General features: G+C 51.6%; 1 long non-coding RNA gene across 2 annotated transcripts; it reads left to right on the top strand.

The window, feature by feature from the left end:
- The first annotated feature begins 1,422 nt into the window (after nucleotides 1-1,422).
- Nucleotides 1,423-4,493, top strand: LOC141567849 (uncharacterized). 2 transcript variants are annotated; one of them, XR_012490743.2, is made up of 3 exons: nucleotides 1,423-1,555; nucleotides 1,751-1,895; nucleotides 2,521-4,493. It is a non-coding gene; the product is annotated as an uncharacterized LOC141567849 (long non-coding RNA). The 2 variants fall into 2 exon arrangements; XR_012490744.2 differs by lacking the exon at nucleotides 1,751-1,895.
- The last annotated feature ends 10,688 nt before the right edge of the window (nucleotides 4,494-15,181 follow it).

The raw sequence follows: 15,181 nt of genomic DNA, 5'->3' as shown, positions 1-15,181 counted from the left end.
TCAGAAGGAAAGATGCCCGGCTGGGAAGAGGAAGACCTCAGCTTGAGTCCTCTGCAGCTAACCTTGGGACCCTGCACTTCTCAGGGTGTGTTTTCTCATCTGTAAAAGTGAGACTGGCAGTCCCATCTGCAGAGGGAGTGTTGTGTGATCTATAAAGGGCCATGTCAACACCAGGCAGCGTGCCCAGTTTCAGCTTTGGTTGTCACACTTCAAGCTCTCCCTCCCCTCAGTGAAGTACAATGATATCCACCTATATTCCAGCTCTTGTTTTCTCTATGTATTTACATATATCTATGTATTTATTTTATATGTGCTATTAAGTTTTCCTCCATCTAGAATTTACACGGAACAAAGGCATGGGTAGAGAAGAAGTCTGGATGCCCAGGGCTTTTCCTAGACCTCAGGTGAGAAGATAGTGGGCAAGTGGGACAGAGAAGGAGAAACTGTGGGAGACAACACACCTGGCTGGAAGACAGGCGGCAGGTGACGCGGGTGGGGGAGGGGCAGAGTAATCCAGCTGCCCTCACCTGCCCGGGTCCTCTGGGCTCCATCTGATGTGGCGATGGCACCTGGTCCCCAGAGCACATCTGCTCAGGCCCCCGGGAGCCCTCACTGCATGTGTCGCTCCCTTATCTCTGAGCCGGTTAGAAAGGGTCCCTTCACTAACAGCCAGCCCTGAAAAAGGCCAAGTTCAGGCCCAGCTGGGAGCAAACCACAGGTGGGCGAAGGCAAGGTGGACAATTCCAGGGTCTGGGGCATTCTTCACAATGTCTGGCTTGCTCTTGACCAACAGCCAATGTCTGGGGGGAAAAAAAGCAAAACAAAAGGTACAGGCAGGAGACATACCTCTAGGTTCAAAGAGACTTAAAATGCATCAGATACAGTGTACTGTGTGAATCTTGCTTGGATCCAGATTTGAAAAGAAAAGAAAACACTATAAAAGTTATTTGAGGGACAACTCTGGACATTGGAATGTGGACTTGGTATTAAATGATATTAGGAATGTATATTAATTTTCTCAGGGGAGATGATAGAGTGTGAGACAGTGCCCTTATTTTTAGAAGATATCTGTTGAAGTTTTTAGGGGTAAGTGATCCTGGTATCCGTCTCTTACTTTCAAATGCTTCCATCAATAAAAACAAAAAGAAAAGCAGAACGTGAACAATATTGAATCGCAAGGCGGAGGTGTAAGAATGATCGTTGTACTGTTCTGGGCACCCAGGCCTGCCCTCTCTGATCTCCGTCCTCTGCCCTGCCAGGCTGTCCGGTCCATTGAACACTATGTCATGTGCTTGAGCCTGGTGATCGTTTTCTAGGGCATGACCTAGAAAGTGGGACACAGATCGCTATCGATTGGTGAAGACCGAGCGCATTGCCCCACAGGGCCGGGAAGGTCATTGGCAGCTCATTTACTTATTCGCCCAGTTATCCATTCATTTCAGAAACTGGCTCCGATCAAGTGCTGCTGACTTGGTCCCTCATCTGAAGGCACTTAACATCATCCTCAGCAAGAATGCTGCCAAAGTCCATCAAGGGGCGTGCTTTACAGAGAGAGGTAAGCATGGCCCAGGTGAGCAAAGAAGGGGAGTCTTACCCAACCTAGGAGGGGGGCGGGAAAGGATGGAGCCGGGAGGACAGTGAGTCAGCAGAGAGCTTGGGGATGTGTCAGTTATGGTGACGCTGACCTTGTCAAGCAAGGTTCTTAACTCAGACAACACAGCACGTGCATCATCTCCTTTCCTTCTCCCAGCAACCCTGCGAGGAAGACCCAGGTCTCATCCCCAGCGGCAGAGCAAGGATTTGGCCCCAGAGTTCTGGGCACAGGACACGCAGCTCTTTCCCCTGTGAAGGTGTCTGATAGGCTCTGGTTGACCTTGACTTGGAGTGGAGCCATGGTTAGCTGAGCAGGGGTGTGGGGCATATGGGAGGCAGGGAGCAAGTATCTACTTTTTTCTCTTCTAGTTAAATAAAAACCCAAATAGCAAAAGTGCTGCCTAAGGCTTAAGCCCACGTGTGCACAAGGCCATGTCCAAATGCGTTTGCTGGACTGACTGGTTGAACTCCTCTAAAGACAGAGCCAAACCAGGCAAATATTTAACCAGAGAGGGGACAGGAACCTCTCTGGAACCTACACCACTCAGCCCCAGCGCTGACCCCGGGCATTTCTGAAAAGTGCTGTGTGAGGTTCCTGCTCCAGGCTGCCACCCGCTGCCCCTGCTGCCACCGTCTGGGGCTGTGTCCATGCAGCTCCAAGCCTAAAGGGTGCAGGCTCCATTCTTATCTGCACCCTCTGTCTCGTCAACTTAGGTGCAGGAATATCCTATAAACAGGTCAGAAACCCTTAGCTGTAGAGTTTGCTGTTCCTCCTCTGTGGCTGGAAACCTAGCAGAAAAGGGATGCAAACTCGGTCTCCTGACACCGACTGGTGGGCTTCACCCACCCAGCCTCCGTCAGCTCAGGCTGCGATAACAAAATACCCTGGACTGAGAGGCTTAAACAACACACCATCCTTTCTCACAGGTCAGCACACTGGATGTTCAAGATGAAGGCAGACTCAGTTCCCAGTAAGTGATTTCAGTTACCTGCACTCAACCTCGGTCCAAAAATATTCAATGGAAACTTGCAGAAATAAATCATTCAGAAATAAATTGGGCACCATTCTGAGTAGCGTGATGGAAGCTCCCGCCATCCTGCTCCTTCCCACCCACGACGTGAAGCATCCTTGCACACAGCCTTGTGTGTTTTCCCACTTTAAACCGGAGTACACTGAGGCCCAGAATGGTGCCATCACATACTGACTGACACCCACCTGAGGAGGGAAAGAGAGGCATTCCAACTCTGACTGGTCTAGCTGCAAAGCCGACATCGGTGCCCCTGCCCTTGACCTCCAATTTCAGAGAAGCCTCTATCTCTTCAGACCCCAAGCTCTCTGTAACTGCCTGAGTCCCTTACCTCTGGACCCCCTCCTGGGGCTGGAAGCACTGGCCACTTGACACACAAACCCTGGGACCCACTCTCACACATTGAGTACAAACCCGCCATCACAATGGGTTCCTGGGAAGATGTGGGACTCAGGGTTGGTGGGGAGGGAGGGGGCCTGGCTCCTCTCCTGAGAGATCCCTTCACTATGGTGTGTAGACCCCGGACCACTCACTAACTCCCAGTGACATGGGCTGGTGACTCATCCATCTCCCTTTACTCATCCATAAAATGGGGGGGGGGGGGCTTCAGGAATTGTGAACTCACGGGCTTTACATGGCCCGCAAACATACAAACGTGTTCCTTGTTCCTTTCCTTCTCCATGACCTACCACCATCAATTTTTTAAAAAATCAATACATTTTAAGTAAAAGTCTACCTGTCCAGGGTTTTACTTGAAAAGGGGACACTGATATCACGGGGCCCACATGGCTGCAGGGCAGACGTTGGCTGGAGTAGAGTGTGGGTGCCCCTGAGTACCGGATGCCGGCCATCCGCCCATCCCATCACCCTCACGGTCCCCCCAGGCCAAGCCCTTAACAACATGTTTGGAATAATTCTCAATATTTCTGTCTCTCTAAAGTGAGCGGGAACAAAGCCAGATAGAAGCTTTACGTAGGAAAGAGAAATTTTCCCTTTTGTTCATCTTTTTTATTTCTTTGTTTTTGCTTCATTTGCGCGCGTGCGCACACACGCACGCACACGTGGGTGGACATAAAAATGCTTCCTGTCTAATATGCAAAGTGGGTCCCTCAATTCCCTGGTCTGCTCTCAGTCTGCCCCCTGGAGACCCTGGGGACTTTTGCTTAGGAGTGAAGGGGCTGGAGTGGAGGTCCCTTCCCCAGGGACAGCTTATGCAGCAGCTGGCTGACCACGTGGCTGCCCAGAGGGTCAGCCGACTGGAGGCTGAGTCCAGAATGCACTGTTTTGTTGTGTAATTAACACACAGTGTTCATTTTTAGGGCCTGACTTGGGACCGAGTGCCAAGAGCATTCCTGAGGGGTCAGAAGGCAGCATGTTTACTGTCAGGCTGTAGAAGGAACTTCCTTCAATAAGCCCTTGGGTAATGCATTCAAGACCGACTCAGCAAACCTCATTAGGCACCTACTATGTGCCAGGCCCTGGACCAGACCCCGAGATGCAGAGATATCAGTCAGATGCAAGCCTTGTCCTTGTAAAGTTCCATAGCTTTGGGGGAGGCAGACCAGTAAAGAGACAACGCCAGGGCGGGTAAGAACGGTGCCAGGATACCGGGGAGTAAGGGGGCAGGGAGGGCTGGCAGCCCAGGCAGTGAGCCCTGCACCTGAGCCCCGAGTCTAGTCACCCTTTATTGCAGGGAACCCAGTAGAAGCACACATTGGCCTGTCCCGGAGGGCCATTTGCAAGTGTCTTCTTTTGAAATCAATGATTTCTTTTCTTGAACGCAAGAGCAATTCATTCTTTTTTTCCAAACATGTTAAATGTTATGAAATGTAGTGAGTTCGACAATAAACGTTCTTCAGAGTTAACCAATGACCACTGGTGGCTGCATGTGTTTCTTGAGCATTTTCTTCCAGGCTTCAGCATCCCTAAGACCCCTGAGGGGGCTCACTGTGCTCCAGGATGCAAAGAAAATGTCAGGTGGTTTCACTTATTTAACCCTCGCCACAGCTCCATGAGGAAAGCACCATCAGCCTGCCTGTTTTCTACCCAGGGAAACTGAGGCACAGCAGAGTGAGTCACTTGATCCGGGTCACAAGGGAAGGTTAAGTGGCAGAACCAGGACACCTGGCGCTGGATCTGAGCCCTTAACCCTGAGACGCAGAAAGGTAGAAAACTCACCCATCCTCACCCACGCTCACCTGGCCAGTGTGAGGGACCAGGTCTGTCCCAAGCAGTTCTATCCTAGGCTGGGCCTTACCCTGCTCCCTGCTCCCTTCAACGTAATGATTAAATATGTACGCCTACATCCAAATATTATTCACCCAGATGGTCTCACGGCATACTAAATATTCTGCCCTTGAAGCATATCTTGTGCCCTTGCATTATTATAAGTAAATCCACCGCCTTCGTTTCAAGGCCTGTTTAGTGCTCCCAGTTTGAACACACCCTGATGGACGCGACCCATCTCCTCTTCATGGTTTTCTGGGTGGTTTCCCATCTTCTGCTCTTTACAAACTTTCCACACAGATCTTGGCAAAGGCTGAGGAGCACTTCAGCCAGACCGAGGCCTAGAAGACAGACTGCTGGGTCTGCAGTGTGGACACACAGCCCCAGACAAGCCTGCCAAGCCGCCTGCTGGAAAGACTGCTTCAGGGCTCCCTTCCGGCCGCTGGAGGAACATCTGAGCTGGGTAGTGTTTAAGGCCTTTTCTCACTGCGATAGGACGCTGTTTCACAGCCTTCATGCACTTTGTTTTTTATCTATGTTCTTAGGTAGCTTTGAGAAGGTCACGATGAAAAAAAAAGAAAATCAATCGTGCAAATAACAAAATCCACGATGTGGTCACAGCTGTTGTTCCCAGGACAAGTTTGGCTTGGCGGTCCTTGTGTGTAAGTCACACCAAGGTGCCACTTCTTCCGAGCAGCCAGCACGCACCGCCCAGAGAGCAGAATTCAAGCTGGATTTCAGCCTCCACGTGTGCAGGGCAAAGCCTGACCAACCTCAGTCACTATTCTAGTTAGGGCAGTGAGCTGGATCCGGGCTGCCTGGATGCAAAGCCACCCTGTAAGGCCTATTAATCACATGCCCTTGGACACGCCGCGTAACTCTGTATGTCAGTTTCCTGGGGTAAAATAGAGGCAGATGGTGATAGTAGCACCCCCTCTACAGGGTGGCAGCAGTGAGAATTAAGTGGAAATATCTAAAACCCTTAGAGGCATATACAGCAAAGAATCAATCAGTAGATGTTTGCTAACAGGCAGTTAATCCCTCCGGGTGGTTATTGAGGAGGCTCAGCTATTTCTCCCCGAGTCTCTGTTTTTCCCCTCCCAAAGACTTCTTTGGCCTTCAAGGCAGCGTGTTTAATAGAAAGATGCTGGATTTGGGAACTGGCGAGAAGGGAGCTGGAATCCTGACTCTCCCCTACCTTCTGTGTAACTTCAAGCAACTCACTTTTCTGATCTAATCTTTGTAGTTCAGGGTTTTGTCTGTATATTCAAGACCCATCCATGTCCCCAGCTTAGCTACCCAGATGTTGGTTCTGCTACCAATTCAGGGGCACCAGGACTCAATACAGGGTAGAAGGTTTGGGGGCCGGGACCAAGGGGAAGAAGGGGTGTTTGGAAGAATCAAGAAAGGAACACATATTTTTGGCTCCTATTGCAGCCTTGCCAAAGCCTTCCATGGCGGCCAGGCCCCACCTTGCCAACCTCCCTGAAGCCATCAGCAGAGCCACCCCAATGCCAAGGCACTGGCTGGCTCCCACACACTAAAGAGCAGTGTGTCCCTTTCTCCAGCCCCGCTCCATCCTTTCGGGCCTTACCTTGTGCCGCCTTCTCCTTCACAGTGGGACTGGCCCCTTCTGGGATCTCCCACAGCTCTTCCCTTGTACCTTTCTGCAGGTGCTTTGACTCCACCTAGATTGCAGCCACCTGTGAGCTGCTTCTGTCCTCCCTGGGAGACTGGCAACTTCTTAAGGACAGAGGTTTGGGGGATGCCTGCCGGGCAGGTGGGAGGGGGGCATCATTTGAGTGGTGAGTTTACTACCGGGCAGTTCAGGGGTTCAGTCCCAGCTCTGCCTCTCACTACCCCAACACACTTGAGCAAAGCAGTAACCATCCCAGCCTTAGCACGAGTGGAGGCATAATTGGCCACCGTATGGGAGCATCTACTCAGCCCTGCTCTGCACCTGGCAGGCTGCATGCATTTCGGATCCTTAGAGCAGATGGGTTTCCTCCCTCTTCTCCTTTTATAGGGAAGGAAACAGTGGAGACTCAAGTAGCAAGAGATTTGCCCAAGGGGCAGAGCTGAAATCTGAACCCATGATTGCACGATTGCTCTTTGGTGCTCTGGCCGCCACAGCCATTCCATTTGTCACCTCCCTCACAGCCCTGCAGGGAAAACCAGGAGAGACATTGAATGGGGGTGGGCTTTGCATCCTATAAAATATGGCATGTGGATTTCAAATAAGGACTTTGGGCTAGCCACAGCGCGTGGATATTTATTGCATCAACTCCACACGATCCGGGGGTTTCAGTCTGAGAGAGCAAATGACAGAACCCTTCACGGAGCCCGGAGCCCAGAGCCCAGAGACCTCGCCTGGAAGAGAAAGAACAGTGGGCAGAATTCCGGAGATGGGCGCTCACGTTCCCGCTCCACCCCGGACACTGTCCTCTCTTGAGTCCTGGGAGTCATATTTTCCTCCCAGTTTTTCTGGAAAAATTTAGAAGCAGCTTGTGTGAAAACCCTGCTTCAGATCCCACACTGGATAGACAGCAATCATTAAAATTCACCCAAGTTTGCCCCAGGGAAGGCACTGGGCCAGTGGCTGACAATAATTATGTCCCCAAATCTTCACAGCCACCCAGAGGGAGATGCTGTTACTGTCATCACAGATGAGGAAACTGATGTTTAATAAGTTTAAAATAATGCAATTGCCCCACTGTGAGTGGCGGCCCCTGGATCTCCTACCAGGGACCTGGTGGGCATTCTTAAACACTAGACTTCTGCACTGGACAGTACACACACACACACACACACACACACACACACAGGGTGTGCACACGAGGATTAGAAATGCAGACTCAGGGGCAGGCAGCGCCTGGGTCTGGGCCCTTTCTCCACAGCTGCCTGCCCCCAGCTGTTTATGTCTTTGGAGTTTGTTTCTGCGAAGTGGGGAACAGCTTGCTCGTGGCACTTTATTCTTTTATGATTTCCACTTATTAACTGAGTTGGAGTCCAACCAGATCAGGCCTGACCCAGTAAACAGTCTTTGGAACGATGAACATGTGTGCTTGTCTCTGCTGGGGCCACAGAGCAATGCCTCCCGGAGGCAGAAACTGCCTGAGATGGGGGTACCCCCAAACGGAGTGGCAGTTTGGGGATGGGGCGAGGAAAGGTACAAGGGATCTGTTCCTGCACAATGTTTGTTTCTCACCCTACTGGGTCCTTTCCTCTAAGTGAACTGGCCCAGTGGAAAAGCATTTCCGTCATAGGTCCCTGGGCCAACATTGAAGCACGGGCTCTGTGACCTAGAGCAAGTCGCTCAACATCTCTGAGCACCGTCGTCTTCAATTGGGACAATCCCACGTGGCCATCTGGGTGGTGAGGGATACTAAGATAGAGAAAGCAAAAACAGTGCTGGCAGATGGACGATGCTTGCTTTATGTTAATTTTTTTTTCTTTTCCCACCCGTTAGAAAGAAATAATTTTATCGGTTCCTTTTTTAGAAATGTTTTTGGTCGGGAGAGACACGTGTTTGTAAGATATCGCTCCTGGGAAATGTGAGGAAAATCACTCTGCCACATGGCTTGCTTCTTTGTGAGTCTGTATCTAGGAGCTTACGAGAGTGCTTCTCTGTTGCATTATTCAAGCCTAGAGCATTTATTGTGCACCACTGTAAGCCCAGCCTGGAGAGAGGGGCTGGGGACGAAGAAAGCCTGGTCTCTGCCTGCAGGAACTCACATTCCACGGCCACAATGCACCAGAGGGGACAAGCACCTCCTCTAGGTATCCCCGGGGAGATATTGTTTCAGGCTGTGGGGACCTGGGGATGCTTTCTGGAAGACTTGGTGTGTTAGGGGCCCTCCAAGTATGAGTGAGACCCTTCTAGGCAGGGCTAAAAAGAAAGGCGTCCAGGCGTAAGGAACAGCAAAGGAATGGTATCAAATTTGTGGAACTACGGTGTAGAACAGTTGTTTTCAAATGCTACAGATGCACCTGGAGGCTGTGTTAAAACACAGATCATGCCACCAAGATGCCCTTCCGTAGGTGACGGGATAAATGGTGGTCTGTCCAGACAATGGAATATTATTTGGCACTAAAACGAAATGAGCTGTCAAGTCATGAAAAGACATGGAGGAACTTTAAATACATGTTACTGAATGAAAGAAGTCAATCTGAAAAGGCTATGTAGTCTACAAGTATGGTTCCAACTCTATGACACTCTAGAAAAGGAAAACTATGGAGACAGTAAAGAGATCAGTGGCTGCCAGGGGTTGGGGGGAGGGAGGGAGGCCATCCTCGTCTCTCCCAGACTTCTTTTGATGGGGCAACTTCAAAGCTTTTCAAGTATAATTTTGATTTTATAAGACTTCCACTAAACTGTATCCTTTAACCACTGTGGAAGGTGTGACTCCTCCAATGTCCCTTGCGTGGGGACATCTCCGAGGATCTCTTCTGCCCTTGCGGCCTGGGGCAGAGGACGAAGGCTTGAATCCAAGGTGGCCACGCTGTGATGCTGCCACTCGCCACTGAGCTGGCTGCCACCTGCTTGGCTGGGTGCCTGGTTTCTCTTCCTCCCCTTCCCAGCTGTGGGGCTGACTCAGGCCTTACCACAGAAGCACGCACAGCACAGTGGGAAGTGCAAGAAAGCAGCTCACACCTCTTCCTCTGGGGGTTCCCATGCTGGTTTCTTCCTGTGCAGCCTGTCCAGCGGAGATGGACCTGAGGAGTCTATAGTTCTTGGGAGACGCTTCCCTCTGTCCTCAGGGTGAAGGGACAGATTCCACTAGGGAGTCCGGGAGCCTCCTTGCTCTGTGTCGGTGTGGTGGCAGCAGTGGTTTCTTTAGCAGGACGAGGGTGACTTCCCAGGGGCAGAAGGGGAGACATGTCTCAGGCAGCCCATAGTGCTTAAGGAAGGACCACAAAACACATGTGCCTTGGGGTGGGGGGGTGGCTGGCGTCACAGCATTGCAGTTGTGCCAGAGAGACGACAGTGAGGAGGAAAGGGGTGGCAGAAGAAGGACAGGTGTGGGAGCTTCTGGAAGTTTCCACACTAGGCAAAGTCAGTGTCCTCTTTTCCCAAGTGATCCCTCAGCCCCTAGCCCTTCCACGCACAACCTGCCTACCCAAGAAGCCAGCTGCCTTTCTCACATGGTGCCCTGCACCCACCTTTCCACACTTTGCACCCTCCCTTTCCTTCTCCACCCCGCTTCAAAACAAAACAAAAGGAATTTGCTCCTTCCTTCTGTGACCCACTTTCCAGGGTTGGGCCAGGCTCCTGACATGCTTATCTTGGCCATAGGTACCCTGCCTACAATAAAATGTTTGTTCACGCTTACCCAGATCCCAGGGGGTCAGGGTCTGTTAAGTGGCGTGATCAAAACCACAATATTTCAGATGGGAAGACCGAGGCCTGGAAAGGGGCTTTCCTCAAGGTCGCTTGGATCCCACCACCAGGCCCCCAACGCGGGTTTCCTGACTGAGCTCCCCATTGCTGAAGGTAATCAAGGACCTGCAGTGGAAAGCTTGTCAGGGAGCAGTCGGGACCACGTGGTCTCCTGTCCCCACACCCACGGGGTCTAATGCTCAAATTCTGTGTCTGCCGCTCTTCATCTACACGCTGCCATTCAGTCCTCAAGCATTGACTGAGCTCCCTGGGCCCAGGCAAGGTCAGAGTCGGAATCCAAGCTGGACCTCCTACTAGCTGTGCAACCCGGGACACATAGCTTGTCTCCGTGCCTCAGTTTCCTCATCTATAAAGTGGGGATGATAACCTCCATTTGCAGAGTTCTTGTGAGGGTTAGAGATCCGGCATGTAAAACAGCCAGGATACGCTAAGTGTTCAGTATATGGTAGCTGTCGTCATTCCTGAATATGTGAAGCGGTCTGAGGACTCTGGGAAGTCCTGGGGACCCTGTAGTGCTTTTGTGGGCATGCCGCAGCCTTGGAGACCCTGCTTGGCACTGGGGCCTTTCTCCTGTGGGGGAGACAGCGAGTCCCGGCAGAAATGCAGCCCCTGAGAGCAGTGGGGCTCCTGTCAACATCATGCTGCACGTTAACCCCCCCGCCCCCCGTACCCTGACTCCAGCAGTAGCCTGGAGCATAGGTAATAGTCTCCCCAATTTTTCACACACTCAGAGACTTAAAGGCATGTGTGTAAGTCACTCAAAGTACGGGGCAGCAAAGAATCCAGAGCTCATGCATCCTGACACCACAGATGTCGGGTTGCAGCTGTGTCTAGCCCACGTCAGTCGCTCCATGCCTCTGCACTTTTGTCCTGCTTCTCCAGAGCCTGGGACACCTCTCCCACCTGCCTTCTCAGCTCTCCAAGCTCCAACATTGTCTGCCAGCCCTAGCTCACAAGGACCCTCCTTCTGGGAGCTTCCCATGGGCTCTGGGCAAAGTTTTTGCTTTCTTCTCAGCTCACACCATCCTCACATAGTCTCCATTACAACCCTTATCTCAACCACCATAATTACCTGTTTATGCCTCGGTTCCAGTGAACTGGAGACACCCAAGGGCCAAGACTTTGACTTAACAAGTAGGTCTGTTATCTGCAAGACCTTACCACTCTCTGCCCAGGATTATAGTCATTACAGTTCCTGCTGCTTCTCCCTACCCTGGCTGTCCACGCGGGGAAACGTTTTCAAAACAATTTCACTGTTTGTTAGCCAGTGCTTTTCCCGGGAACAACTGGGTTGAGGGCCCTGACTGTTTTAATGTCACAGGTTGTGGGTGCAAGCAGGAAGGAGAGAGGCAGGACATTTCCATGGCGCTGGGGAGGGATGTGGAGGGGGGAGGAAAGAGGAGAGAGAAAAAGAGGAAGAGAGAGAGGGAGGAAGAAGGGGGAGGAGGAGAAACAAGGAAGAGAAGAAGGAAAGAGGGAGAAGGGAGGGAGGAGGGGATCACCAGAGCAAGAGAGAGCATGTGGAATGTTTCGAGCGCCCAGGAAGCAGGGTCTCCTCTGGTTCAAGGGTGCCTCCCTGGGCAGCCCCTTTCTCCAGCTCAGCCCTGTCCCGGGTTGGTCCTGGTTTCCAGCTGCCCATGTGGCCACTACGCAGAAGCCAGTTCTGGGCGGGCAGAGCCTGCAATCATCCTCGGTGGAGACCCTGGTCCTCGCCAGGGCCCTCCCTCCATGCTGCTGTGGATGCAAGGCTGTCCAACCCTGTGATGAATTTTATGAGATTTTACTTGAGCCAAACTGATAACAACTGCCCAGAAGCAAGATCTCAAATGCCCTGGAGAGTGACAGTCGTGCAGTTTCTTTTATGCATTTGAAATTACGGAGGGGATAAGTAAGGGAGATTATGTTGGTGGGAGAAAGGAAGGCGGGGATTGGATTACAGGATCGTTAACAAGATTATGTGCTCTTGTGAGGGTGGTTATTTCCAAAGTGGTTATTATAACCTAGATGCACAGAAACAACGGACAGGGCTGGCTTACGGCAAGGATACGCCTTTTACTAAAGAAGTTGTATGCCTGGGACGTGACTACCCACCGTGACCTGTGCAGTGAGGAATTGATGCTCAGATCACCCTGTGAGGTTTCTTGGCCCAGAACTCCTCTTTCGTCGGCACTGCAGTGGGCAAGCCCTGTGGTGCGGCCAGATTCTGCAGCTGGCTGTGGCACCAACCAGCTGTGTGGCACTGAGCAAGTTACGAGGCTTATCTGAGTCTCTATTTCCTTTCCTGTGAAATGGGACTAGTAACCCTTGTGAGGGTTAGATGAGATGATGGAAGCAGAGACTGGGGCAAGAGGTAGGAGCTCTCCTTCTCTGAGCAGTCGGGCAAGGGCTCAGGAATGAATGAATGAAATCCGGGACATCCTGCTCCTCTCGCCCTATGAGTCCTCTTGTGTAAAATTCAAGAGGAGGCAGACTGATGGAGGCAGAGGTCAGAATTGGGGTTACATCTTGGGGAAGGACTGGATCTTGACGGAGAAAGGGAACCGGGGTGCCTCCAGGGAGCAGTTCCCTGCCTTGATCTGGGTGGTGGCTTCATGGTGCAAACGCATGGAATATATATACTTAGGATGAGTACACTCGATGTGTTTTTCTCTGTTGTTCCTCAACTAAACAGCAAGAATAGCAAACATCCACCGCAGGGAAAACTGGCCATGTGGGCCCAACTAGCTGTCTTCTCTCTACGATGATAACGCTCACGCATTCCATCCTTGTTTCATTTTCAACTACCCATTAAGGACACCAAGGCCCACGGGGTCAGGCTCAGAGCACAGGCGGAGCCCATGGCCAAGCCACGCTCTGCACCGACTCTGACCCCTTCGGAGCATGTGCGGCTGTCCTCCTTGCTCTGCTAATGTGTCTCCTCTCTGATGCCACAGTTACTCCTCGGGGGCTCCTGGGATAAAGGAGTGAGTCTCCCGTCTCTGGCATTTTCAGGTTGCTGGAACCTTCGGCTCCTTCAGCCTGGTCTCACTCACTGCCTTGGAACCCACCTGTGGTCTCACGGGGATGCTCGTGATTGTTCTGGAATCACAAAACCTCTTGGGACCAGGGACAGCTATTCTCAGCGTGCCCTTTGCCATTCGTTCTCATTCATTCAACACACGAAACGCACAAAACCAAGTGGACAAACGAGATAAGCGTGACTGACAGCAGCACACAGGCTGCCAAGTGAGAACCAGCGGATGAGGTCACCTGGGTCATTGGGGAGCCCCCTGCCTGCCTCACTTCCTCTATCTCGGGACACATTGCCATGTGAGGAAAATGGAATTTGCCCATTTGGCAGAGAAGCAAACTAAGGGGTGTGGGGGCGTGATAAATAGGCCCCAAGTCCTCCATCCTCCATCCTCCAAATGGTAAAGGTAGGTTTAGCTGCCCTGCAAGAATCAGGTTCCTTCCTTCCCAAGGCTCCCCCACAGCCACCCAGCCTCCACCCAGCCTCTCCATTTGACTTTAGGGAGGTCTTTGGCCCATTTGCAGGACACTTGCCCTTAGCAGTCTGGAAGGAGCAGGGCAGAGGCAGTGTTTTTATGCCCATTTTGCAGACTTGCAAACTGCAGCTGAAAAAGCAAAGAGCCGGGGTCAGGGTCACTATTACTGGGTGGCTGGAACCGGCACCCACATCCCTGTATCTTAGAATAAAATTATGTCTGTCTCCCATGCGGAACTGAGAGCTGCAGGAGGGCTGGGGCAGGGTCTGGGTGCCTGGACCCCAAGAGGACCCTCAGCTAGTGTCTTTTTCTCCAGGCAGAGGAGACCTGGTGCTGAAAGCCACCCCCCTCCTCCCCTCCTGCCTGCCCCAATTGGGACGTGCTGTGCCTCACACCCCTCCCAGGAATCCTTCAAGGCTGAGAGGTGACTCAGCGCCTCATGAGCAATGCCTCCTATGAGATTTAGGGCCAGGCGGTGGGGGCAGGAGGAAGGAAGGGTGGAAAGGGCGGAGCAACCCCTTCCAGGGCCTGAACGTGCCTCCTGCCACCTGCACCTGCTCAGCCACCTGGACTTTGTTCAGCCCCTGCCACTCCCTCCTGTTCCCCTCCAGTTGTTTAGTAGGGACCTCACAAGTCTGTCCTGTCCTGCACTCACCCATCCTCACTCCCAGGGCGGTAACGCAGGGCTAGTGGTTTGCAGTACGGAAGTCTCTACAAAAGCTACCTCCTGCAATCCTGCCAGGCCCGGGTGGGGAAACTGAGGCTCAAAGAAGGGCCGTGACTTGTGCAAGGAGTTCAGCCTGACCCCAAGACTGCGTGTTTTCCCCTGCAGTAGTCACATTGACTGGAGCTGGGTGGACACTTGGGAGATCATTGACAGACTCCACTGCATTTTGCCCATTTCACAGAAAGGAAAACTGAGGCACAGGGAAGCAAAGTCACTGGTGGGGGAGAGAAGGGATGCCATGACGTTGTGCTAGGACTGATCCTTCTCAGGCTGGGCACGGTGGCTCACGGGGCAGGGGCCTCCCAAGGAATGTGTGGTGAATGAAAGAATGAATGAATGAATGAATGAATGAATGAATGAAGTGCTAGCACCCTATTGTCAATATTGCAGCCACTGGCCACATGTGTTTTGAGCAATTGATGTATGACCAGAACCACCGAGGAACTGAGTTATAAATTTGGTTTCATTTTCATTTTAATTAAAATGAAAAATTTTACACTGATACTCAGTTCAGATATTGGAAAACTTTTAAGAGTGTTTGGGACAAGTTGGGTATGTGAATCTACTTTTTCAACTGCAAGTTTTATGATATCTAAATACAGATCAAGTATACCAGATGAAAACTTAGGCTCCAAATTGAGATGTACTGGCAGTGTGAAATATACACCAGATTTCAAAGACTTCGTCTGAAAGAAGAATGTAAAATATCTCCATGTTTTTT

Source organism: Rhinolophus sinicus, chromosome 6 (genome assembly GCF_057876585.1).
Source record: "Rhinolophus sinicus isolate RSI-liver-muscle chromosome 6, RSI-T2T, whole genome shotgun sequence".
In the NCBI taxonomy this organism is placed as follows: Eukaryota; Metazoa; Chordata; class Mammalia; order Chiroptera; family Rhinolophidae; genus Rhinolophus; species Rhinolophus sinicus.
Note: the sequence above shows the minus strand (reverse complement) of the source record. Positions and strands in the feature narration are given on the sequence as shown.